The following is an 11850-nucleotide window of genomic DNA, read 5'->3' as shown; positions in this document are numbered from 1 at the left end:
AATTTAACCCAGAGTGGACAGAAAAATATTTTTTTGCTGAATCTAAACCCAGTGTCCATAAGTTCCTCATTTGCCTTGAATGCGTCACAGTTGCCAAAGAATACAATATACGACGCCATTAAGAGACAAAACATCCCAAATACAAAGAATTGCTGGGAGAAGCACAAACAAAAAAATTGGAGTCTCTTAAAATACTGGGACAGCAAGGTGTTTTTGAACGGAAAAAGAAGGAATCTGAATCTGCTACAATAGCAAGTTTCAACGTCGTGCAGCGAATTGCAAAATCATCTCGTTCCTTTACCGATGGGGAATTTGTAAAAGACTGCCTGATGCAAATAGGTGATGCTGTTTGCAAAGAAAATAAAGATTCCTTTAAAAACGTTTGTCTTTCCAGAATGACTATGCAGAGACGCATAGCAGACATGTCTGGAAATAGCTATGATCAGCTAAAGAGCAAATGCAAAAATATTGTGTATTTCTCTGCTGCTCTGGACGAAAGCAACAATGCCACTGATACAGCCCAATTTTTAATTTTTGTTCGTGGAGTGACAGAAACATTTGAAGTACACCAGGAGCTGGCATCTCTAGTTTCTCTGCATGGCAGAATCACTGGATCTGATATCTTTAATGCTTTTAAGAAAGCTGTTGAATATTTAAATTTGCAGTGGGATAAATTGGTGGGGGTGACAACCGATGGTGCTCCGGCTATGGTTGGCAAGAATAACGGTTTTATAGGGTGTTTAAAAAAGCACATCGGGGATCAAGCTGCGCTGCTGAAGCAGTATCACTTTTTTCCACTTTTCTGCCCTACCCAGAAATAAGCAGGTCAATGTGAATCCCTAGTTCTTTCTTCTCCACGATTAAACAGTATATGCATTGCTGTAGTATATCTGCTTTAGGTCTAAGGGGGCAATCTTGTGATCCTTCACAATACTCTAGGTTAAAATAACAGCATACCACTGGCACTGCTGGTCCTCTTTGGTCAATTTTGAAGTGTGTTCTCTTCTGTCCTTTCAGGCTGATAGGAGGTACAAATGAAGAGCTCTTCTGGACAATGGAAAGAAAACTCTTTCAGAAAAAAGCAATGAAGATTCATTATACATAACAAAATCCTGCATCATTTTTGTAAAGCTAAACATGAAATTTCCCATTGCTTCTCAATGTTAAACATTCTTTTCAATTTATAAAAAAATATCCATGTGAATTAGTATAAAGTAAACATCAATTAATATACAGTACAAACCCCTAGTCTTATATTATACACCAGTGACCAATTTTACGGTAATATGAATAAAATAATTTAGTAGGAAATAATTGGGGTTGCAATAATGGAACTTCAAATAAAGTGTTAACATATGTAATTACGTTTTGTTGGGACTTACAAAACATGAATACAACTGCGTGAATTTAAAATACTTTTAAGAAATTATAATACAAAACATGAGTACAACTGCATGAATTTAAAATATAAGTATTTCTCCTGAAGGGAAAGCCAAACATCCTGTGCACCTCTATTTTCTGTGACACCATGTTATGTATCTTTTGTTAGGCAGCTCATATGAGATTGTTTTTATTAAAAGACACCTTGAGTAACAGAGCCACAGTATATGCAGTACACAAACCTATTAATAGAACACAACAATTATTTTAGGGGTCATAATCCTAATATCAGCAATGTTGGAATTTTGTACATACAGGATTTTAGTAACGAATTCTACTTGCCTCACTGCTGTGGAAGAAAATGATTATTCTTGACCTGACGTCTGTATTACATACATATTCCAAACAAGCTCAGTCAAAACAAAACAACTATACAAAACATTTTTCCTTTACCAGCAACTCTTGCTGAAAGTCAAGAATACTAATTGAAAGTGCATCTTTTCTTGGTACTATCCATCATAATTTCAACTAGACTGGAGAGAAATCTCGCCTACACAGAGACTTTCTTTATGCTCTATTAGATTACATAAAATACAGAATTAGGTGTTTTTCCAGATGGATGGCGTTTTTTATTCTGGTGTTGTTTTTTTGAACTGCTCATCTCATTGATTTGTGGAGCCCATTACTCTTCCAGCATAATAGCACTAGGGATGTATCTTTAGATGGGAGAGCTGGCGAGAGGGCAGCTTGTGGTGTTAATGGGGCCAGTTACAGACTATGAAGCTCTGAGCTGATGGGATCATTGGCAGGGGAACTGAGGATGTGAAATGGCTATAATGATGTTGTTGAGACAGGCAGAAGGATCAGGAGAAAGTCAAAACCAAGGACACTGTGGTTTAACTAGGCAAGAACTGACTTGCTAAAGAAGTGAGGAAGAGATTTTACAGTATAACAGATAATGTTTTTGTCATGAACCTGGAATAAAGTGAAGCTTGGTGGATTAATTTTTAGAGAAAGATTAACAAACCTCTGTTCTGTATATGTGTAAAGATACATTGAATAACATAGACATTGACGAACTGGACAACACCAATACAGCATGTGCGAAAACAGTGCAACACAGAAGCTGTCACTGTCCTACCCTTGCATTTTATATGTGCACTATTACTGTATCTTGACCTGTTGCCTTAGAGACCATGGGCCATATTCATAAAGGGTGTTTACTAGGTATTAAACAGTAAGTAGCGGGGTTCCGAAAAAATATAGTGTTACACATCCCCGCGTGTTTCTACAACTGTTTAAATAACGTATCTGTAATTTCTCTTTTCATTGTTAACATCCTTTTTACACTTATAACTTTAAAGTCTGTTTCAAAGCTCTTTTCAAAATGTCTGCTCTCGTGCACTGATAGTGTAAGGATTAGGATGTTAACAGTGAACCGGAACCCCATTACTTACCCTTTAGCTTTAGACATGGTTAAGAGGTACAGGCATGCAAAGCTGCATTAAGCGCATCTGGCTAAAATGACTTCCAACGAAATTTCAAACGGTATTCATAAACTGACATAAACACCCATTTTAACTAAGCGCATCTGGGTGTGAGATAGGCTCTCTTTAGCTATGTTCATGCATACAGTAGCCATGCCAAGCTCGAGTCAAGTTGAGTCACTGAATTTCCAGAGTCCAGTCGAGTCACCTATCTGGCTCGAGTCACTTCGAGTCATTGGTTCCAACAGTTCAAGACAGCTTGATTTAATCTGATTAGTTTTACAGGAAATCAGCAATCTATATATAAAAAATATCTGTGCTCAATTGGGTTGGATGTATAGTAATGAATGATAACATAAATTAAACAAAGAACATATCTAAATATTTTCTCACTTCTTCTCAAGTGACATTACCCTATAGTTGTTTCAGGTACAACATGAAAGGAAATTTGGTGGGATTTAATTTCATATGGAGACAAATAATACTGTAGCATATAGGCCAAGAGAAAAATAAAGAAACTTGTTTTATAATGTACATGTAATTAACATAGAATGCATCCTTTCATTTTTCTCTCAAACTTCCTGAGGAGCTTTCACGCTACTTTTTCCTACCCTCAGCCCCATTCTCCCCCTCCCTCTCAAAGAGGTCTCTTTTCCACCCTCGAGGTGGCTCATCTTTGTCTTCTTCACTTGTGCTTGAAGTAAATTGTACTATTGTAAAGAGAAGGCAGGGTCCAGTACTGCAGCCACAGCATACACTGACTCGCCAAACGGATGGCTGTTATTGAAGTCAACCACTCCTTCCTCAGTCATTCCAACACTTGTGAAAATCCCAAGGTAGCTCTTCCGGATAGAGGATTGAAGCTCGGTGATAAACTACTTCAGGAACTTAGCTTTTTTTACACAGTTTTGTAAATGTCTACCCAGGGCAAGAACAGTGGGTATCACTAAACTTATTGTTGGTACTTCCTCACCTTGTGTCAGGTTGGTTGCCTCAGCAAATTGTAGCAGCACCTCAACAGGCTCTTTGAGCTGGGCCCATTCACGTATGAACAGCACAGTCTCTACATGACCTGCATCTTTACATGTGTCATGGAGCTGTTGATGGTCCAGTGATACAATGGATTGCATGTTTGATGAATGGCCTGAGCCTGTATACTTTTTGGTGAGTAGTATGTAGTAGTATCACCTCCCAAGGCTCTTGGCTTATGTGACTGTAGGAAGGAGGTTATTGAGGACTATCCAGCTGTAACAGTATCTGTTGCTTTGTAACACTGAAATCTAAATAGAAAAGAAAAACAAAACATGCTGTTTATTATAGTTGCCAGCCTACAATATGTGCAGTCAGCATAACCTGCCATTTTAGTGCCCAACACACAGTATATAGGAAAAACAAATAGCCTAAGCCTACAGAATGCATTTGTACAAGTTATGTTTTAGGTTTTTATTTTTGATAATTTTGTTTCAAAATACTAAATATAAATTACTTTGGATTAAAATAATTTGGAAACAAGTTGCTCACGGGGTAGCAGCATTGTAAAACAATGTATTTTGGAGTATTTTTTAAATTACAAAATACTCTGGCATGTGTATTTTCAATACAAAACATAAAATACTTTAGCAATGTATTTACAAATTACAAAACTATAATTACATATATTTTCAATACTGCCCATCACTGCCTGTAAACACTGGGGGAATGTATTTACAGGTATCTATTTCTTAGCAGAGGTGTGACCTAGTTGTTAAAAAATATTACATTACAGTTAAGAGCAATTTTAAGGCATACAGTAAAAAGGCTGATAGTACAGTACAGCCGTCGCCTTGGATAAATTAATCAGTCCTGTTTCTATTCTTTTTTTATTATTAGGCTACTACAGTAGCCCTGTAACAGGGCGAGGAGCCCTGTACATTTATTTTGTTTATTTATTTTTAGAACGGAGTCTACCCCTCCGCCCCTGTGCAGTTTATTGTTTTGCATTTGTTTTGTTGATTATGATTATTGTTGTATTATTATTATTGTTATGGTTTAGTGTTTTATAAATATGACGGCGAAGCGCCGTGTTATTGTTTTGTTTTTATTTTAAACATGTTCTGGCAGAGGCGAGGTAGGCAGCTCGTCCTCTGCCAGGAGTAATTAAAAAAAACCCGTGCAGAAGGTGGCCATCTCCCAAATTAATTAGGTGATTAATTTGTTGCTAATTGGGAGATGGTCACCTGTATAAAACCCTGCAGTTTTTCCTGCTCGAGGTAGGAGTGTACAGAGGAGAGTACAGGAGAGCGAGAGGAGTTAAATGAAACTAAAAATAGATACTAGGATCAGTGAAGGCGATTGCCCAGCCTGTCCGAAGTATTGTTTAGTGTTTGTGATTTGTTTTATTTACACCTTTTCTTGAGCAAGCGTTTTTTGTGTTTAAATATTTATTTATTTTTATTGTTTGAAAATAAAACGGTGTCGCAGCGTCTTTTGCCTGCAGTACTGGTGTCTTTGTTTCTGATCCTGCATCTGGCCTGACGTTACCACAACGTCATCCTGTCACAAGCCCCCACCCCCAGACCAGACTGCGATTGGTAATTAAACATTTAAAAGCACATCAACCAAGTTAGCAGTTTTGATTCAATGTTAATTTAAGCCTTGGTTCCATTTTAAATATCTGGATCAGCACGTCTTGTTCACCTGGTAGAGTTAACAGTGCAATGGGAGGATGCTGTAGATGAGGCGTATGAGAGGAAGAAACTGCGGTATGCTCAGCTAGCCGCTGAAGCGGAACAGCGAGGATGGAGAGTCCAGGTTTACCCAGTGGAGGTGGGTTGTCGCGGATTTGTGGCACACTCTACAACCCAGTTTCTCAGAGACGTCGGATTCAGTGGCCAAGAGTTGCATCGCACAGTGAAGAACTTATCTGAAGCAGCAGAGAGGAGCAGCAACTGGCTGTGGTTGAGATGGAAAGATTCTGGTTGGGGATCTCAAGCACAATAGAAAGAAAGAAACACTGTTACGGGTAAGTAAGCTGGGCTGAGTTGAGTGGGGGACGGAGGGGGGTGATGCTGGGACGCCAGAATCACCGTCGATCCCTCTTGAGGTGTCGTGGGCTAGTTGACGAAACACCGCGGATGGAAGGTGCCCCACTTGAAGACCCCAGAGATGTACCCAACTTGGCTCAATCCAGACGGTTGTCATGCTGATGCGCTGGGGAGACCGCACTGTGGTTGATCCCCGGAGCCAGCATCGCAGCCATTGTGTGTGCTGATGCGCTGGGGAGGCAAAATAAGCTGATCCCTGGAGCCAGCATTACACTTCAGCCATCAACACCAGGCAGAAGGATGTCTACATCATCAGATGGATGGAGATGCAAATGGATCACATTAGTTTACTGTAAAGCTACGTCTTAGTTGGTGCTTATCTTGGCAATAGCCGAGTTCAAATCAGCATGAAGTTTTAACATCTACTCTCATGTAATGGAAATCATGTGCTGTCGTGCATATTTTTCATTTGCTTTCCTGCAAAATTGTTTTCCTTGTATTTGCCATGATTATTTACAAAGCCCTTTTTCATGCCTTTTTTTGTCATCATTAATTCTCTGGCTGAAAAACAAATCACAGTCCATTACTCAAATGTATTCATTGTCACTCATCATTTATAATTAATATTGTTCTAGCTTCACAGTTTACAGTATTCATTGAAAGAATCAGAAATTGTTTTGAAGTCATTTTTATCCATACGTTTCAGACATTTGCTTTTTTTGGGACATTAGTTATTCAACAACTTTTTTTGATCCATTACTCAACAAACCGACGGAGGTTATATGTCTTCTGGTTGATTTCTGCACCGCGGCCTATGTAAGCTTAAGAGCAATACAAATTACTCAAAACACACAAATAATGAGCTGCAATCATGATAATGAGGGTCGCAATGACAGCCGTCTCTGCATCGGGGTATTTAGCGGCTGCACTTACAGCTCAGAGGTGAGGTGAGTTACTACAGAGAGCAGTAGGCGCTGTATGAGAGTTGTGGAGCACGAAAATCAAACCTCACAAAAAATGTCAGAGGAAGAGCAGCAAAGTCCTTTTGTGCAGCAAGGGCAGTGTGTAAATAGCCTGCGGCTGGTTATAGTGCAGTCTAATTTATACTGATTTGTTAAGCCAAAGTTTGGTGTACCGTGTTGATACAGGAATACATCGAGAGAATGCCCTCTATTAAGGCATTGTGTGTGCAAATCTCCTGTCGCTACTGCACATTGCAATATCTCCTGCTTTTTTAAATGATTTATTGTTTTATTGTTGTTTATTTGAATGTAGACAGTGGTAGATTGCAATTTGGAATGTCCAGTTATTTTTTTCATAACTGCAGCAATTCCCCACACAGCTCAGGAGAACTGATCTGCGTCGTCCAATCCCACGACCAAGCCAGCTTCCTCTTTTACAACCAGGAACTCGAGAGCGTATGTGGGGCGAGCTACCGGCCTCTGGAGGACAAGGGCCAGCCCTGCAGGTTTCTGCCTGAGCAACTAGGTGCTTAGCCAGCAGGGTTTGCTGTAGCGCAATGAGGGGAAACAGTCCCTGCTGGTTTTGCCTCCCTAACCCACGGGAGCACCACAGCCAATCTGACGCTGCCTTTGGAATCCCCAGAGAAGACCGTCGACTTCGCACAGCCAGGATGCAAATGTGTGACTCTCCCTGCACATGGCACAGCTGTGCTTTCACCAGGTAAGCCACTCAGGGACCCTTGATACTTTATCTAATATCAGTATCAATTGCACCTTTTAACAGAACTTTAGTTATTATGGTTTAACTGTCAAAACAGTTACTGAAACCACTGCCTCTGTAAATAACTCCAAGGTAATGGATATTTAAATATTGGGTAATGGGTAAAGTTTTCTTTTCAATGTTTTTTTAATTGGGTATTATAATGGCAGCCAAATTTATATTTTGAAACGTTTCTGTTATGTCAATATATTTAGCTTATACTAAGAATTTACTGGGCTTGACCCTGGTTGACCATGCTTTTCATCACACATAATCATGCCTGACTGAACTAGGAGGTGACAGTCACCCTTGGGTAGCCAGACAGTTGCACATCAAGAGATTAGAAATCCTCAGGGAAGGTTGCAATATTGTAGTATGAACCAGCCTTTAGTATACTTGGAATAACATAAAATAAAAGACAATCCTGGTGTGGTGTGTGTCACTCTACTCACAGTTAAAACATCTCAAAGTTAAAAGTGAATCCAGCCATATATTATTTGGTAATATTTTCAAACAATAACTACAGTTGATACAACCTTTGTATTTAAATTGCATATGAATAACTATTCCAGCTTGGTAACATGTCTTGTTATATTTCATTTCAACGTGACATGACCTAGATTTCCTATGTGCTACAAATGTAATCAAGAGATATTTGACAACAGGCTGTAGTGGTGACGTCAGACCAGGAAGTAATGGATACAGACAGGACTGGTGAGTGATGAAACTGCTCTGATGCAGCGGTTTATTGTAAAATAAAAAGGTTTAACAAAACACAAACACTGAACAAAACAAACGGCGCGGTGGCCAAAACAGACAGACTAACAAATGGTGGATGAACCCCAAAACAAGTATCATGTGCATTTGTTTTGCTTTTAGTTTAATTACTTTCTCCCGTTGAATCACCGTTGATCCCTCTTGAGGTGTCGTGGGCTAGTTGACGAAACACCGAGGATGGAAGGTGCCCCACTTGAAGACCCCAGAGATGTACCCTACTTAGCTCAATCCAGACGGTTGTCATGCTGATGCGCTGGGGAGACCGCACTGTGGTTGATCCCCAGAGCCAGCATCACAGCCTTTGCGTGTGCTGATGCGCCAGGGAGGCAAATAAGCTGATCCCTGGAGCCAGCATTACACTTCAGCCATCAACACCAGGCAGAAGGATATCTACATTATCATATGGAAGGAAATGCAAATAGATAGACACAGATGGATCACATTAGTTTACTGTAAAGCTACGTCTTAGTTGGTGCTTATCTTGGCGAGAGCTCTTGTGTAATGGAAATCATATATATATATATATATATATATATATCGACTTGAGTCAGATGGACTATATACACATATAGTTGACAACATAAAACACAAAGATATGCACAGGGCGGGGCACACTGCCACAGTTGTCCTCCTCCACCATTGGGGGGGGGGGGGGGCAAGGATCATATGCAAAAGAAAATCAAAAAGCAGGTATCAGAATTGAACACAAAACCAGTCTCCAATGATTGTAAACCTTCTTGCGAAATCTTTGCTGTTTCCTCAGATATCTTCTACTTTTTAATTGCTTCTGCAGCACTCAAAATGTATTCAGTACATCTTATAAGCAATGTTTTAATTTACTGCAGCAGTGATACGTTTCTGATTCCGTGAAACAATAACAATCCTGTTCCTTCTTTTACTAAAGTTTAGTATTTGTTGTCTAACAGTGACAAAAAATGGTACTTCCCTTGTTTCTCAAGAGATTCTTTATCCACTTCTGAATGGTTTCCGTGTTTCTTTTCTGTTCAGTGTGCGCATGGTTTACTCCTGCAATCCCCTTGCTGGAGTCCAAAAAGCATGGCTGACTTCCTGTGCACCTGCGCTCTCGTTCTCGTTCCTGCCCAACTCATCTCCTCTCTGTATTTTTGTTTCCGGTTTTATAGCAGTCTGTCAATTGATGTAGAATGGCATGCACCAGTGGCAATTAAAGTCTGGATCCTGGGAAAGGTACGTGACTGATTGTGCTCAATTATTAATTTGTGAAACAAACAAAAAGATAAACAATACATTAATCAAAATAAATCACAGCAAAATTCAAACAATATCTCAGCAGGAGGTTATGCACATATGCAAGCTGCACTGTTGCTCGAGAAAGCAAAGTAAATCCATGAAAAAGGAGTTTCATTCTGCATCTAATGAATACATTTCTTTTAATTCAAAATACATAGCATAAATCGCTTAATTTGAGTATTTGTAATTTGTAATACTTGTGGTCAGAGTGTTATCAAGGAACACCATCAACTAGCAATACCAAACAAACCCAGTAGACCAGAGGGATTAATGGATTTATGTTTTCAATAAATGTATGCCCTCTGTGGGTAGCAGAAGTCATTTTTGCAGTAGTCTCATGACAAGCAACATTCCTTTCACTACCCATTGCATAGCAACATGATGTGCTCAAATTCAGTTTTATCTTAGCACCAACCTATATCTCCACGTTTCATGTAGGTTTGTCGCATTCTCAATTGGGCTTCTACCTCAAAGTATAAGCCACAAAAGTGGCAAAGTAAGCCACCAGACCCTCTGTAATCAAATTCCTGTAAACAAACCTAAACAGTTTCCAATGCATTTACTATGAATGTATTATACAAAATAATATGTACTTAAAGTAGTAATCTATAAACCACCCAACACCATATCGGCAGTTGTATTAGACGGTGCATGTACAGGTTAACCTTAGGCAATATTTCAACCTGTGATTTGTAATTAAATGTGCTACTGAGTCATAGCATGGTGAACAAGTTGTCATACTCTATGAGGGTTAATGGTCCTTCTATAATTTATTATTATTTTTTTTTTATCATGACCTTGAACTGAAGAGCACAGGATGGCCTAATCTTGCTCTCCTTTACCAATCAAGCTGATTGGTTTGTTGATTAGCCAATTCAGAATCTGTGTCTGAGTTTCAATTATATAGAGCAGGACAAACATAATCTAGGGTCTGGGAATGAAAAATGAGAATTACTTAATAATCACCCTCTAACAGAATTAGAATGTAACAGGATATCGTGCATAGATTGGAGATGAAATGACACAGTATTGGAACCCAAATCTATTTATCAGTGTACTAAATATATATATACTAGATATTTTTTATATTATATAGCACAGTGTAGGAAGGTTGAGTATATCATTGTCAGTACAATAAACCTATACATTTATTTGGATGTAAAACACAGACAACGTTACAATACATACTGATTCCCCATGTAAACTACAGCATATCATTTCTTTATTGTGTTGATGTTTAAGATGCATAATAGCAAAATCCAAAATCGATCATGTTATCTTTCCAGAATGCAGTCATGTATTAATGTAAATGTTACCTTCGCTTGTCTTGGGTAGCTAGCAAGTAAAAAAATAAAAATCAAGAACTGATACTTGCAGTAACCAGTAATGCTTTCTTTGTGGGAATGCAGGTTGGGTGAAATGAGATTGTTCCAAAGTGTATTGAATGGCAGGATGGTTCTGTTAAAATGAAGACTTTGTGCCAATTGAGGTGTGACTGGGTACAGAAGGAGCTGGTATTCTCTCCAGGGAAAACAGCAGTGGAATTGTTTCAATGTTTAATCATCCTGCGGTTCAATGACCTTTGTGCTTAAAACTAAGCAAGCAGCTTTCTGCATTTTACCATGTTGTGAACTCAACTGAACATTTCACGCAAAAGATAAACAACAACTACTGTGATTGTGGCTTATAGTTTTTCGGTTGTCTGTCCTTTTCTTTTGACAAGATCTAATACAGTATGCTTATTTTATTTCCCAAATACTTAAATACAAACATTCTATTTTATTATTAGTTTTAACATTGTTGATGTTATAAAACTGAGAAACAAATGACTTGAATGTTATTTTTCTTAATTGTTTGGTTGTAGTTTTGTAAAAAGTAATTTTTATAGTCATTAGAATTGTAATGCTAACCTGGTCGGTCATTATCAGAGGCAACACAGTACGGTATTAAGAATTAATCACTCTACCATAAAATGTAATGGGAATCTGATCTGCAGAACAATACAACAGCAGGGCAGCAGTGTGGCGTAGTGGTTAGGGCTCTGGACTCTTGACCGGTGGGTTGTGGGTTCAATCCCTGGTATGGGACACTGCTGCTGTACCCTTGAGCAAAGTACTTTACCTAGATTGCTCCAGTAAAAACCCAGCTGTATAAATGGGTAATTGTATGTAAAAATAATGTGATATCTTGTA

This window comes from Acipenser ruthenus, chromosome 7 (assembly GCF_902713425.1).
Source record: "Acipenser ruthenus chromosome 7, fAciRut3.2 maternal haplotype, whole genome shotgun sequence".
NCBI classification, from domain to species: Eukaryota; Metazoa; Chordata; class Actinopteri; order Acipenseriformes; family Acipenseridae; genus Acipenser; species Acipenser ruthenus.
The sequence above is the reverse complement of the archived record's forward strand: the minus strand, read 5'-3'. Positions refer to the sequence as shown.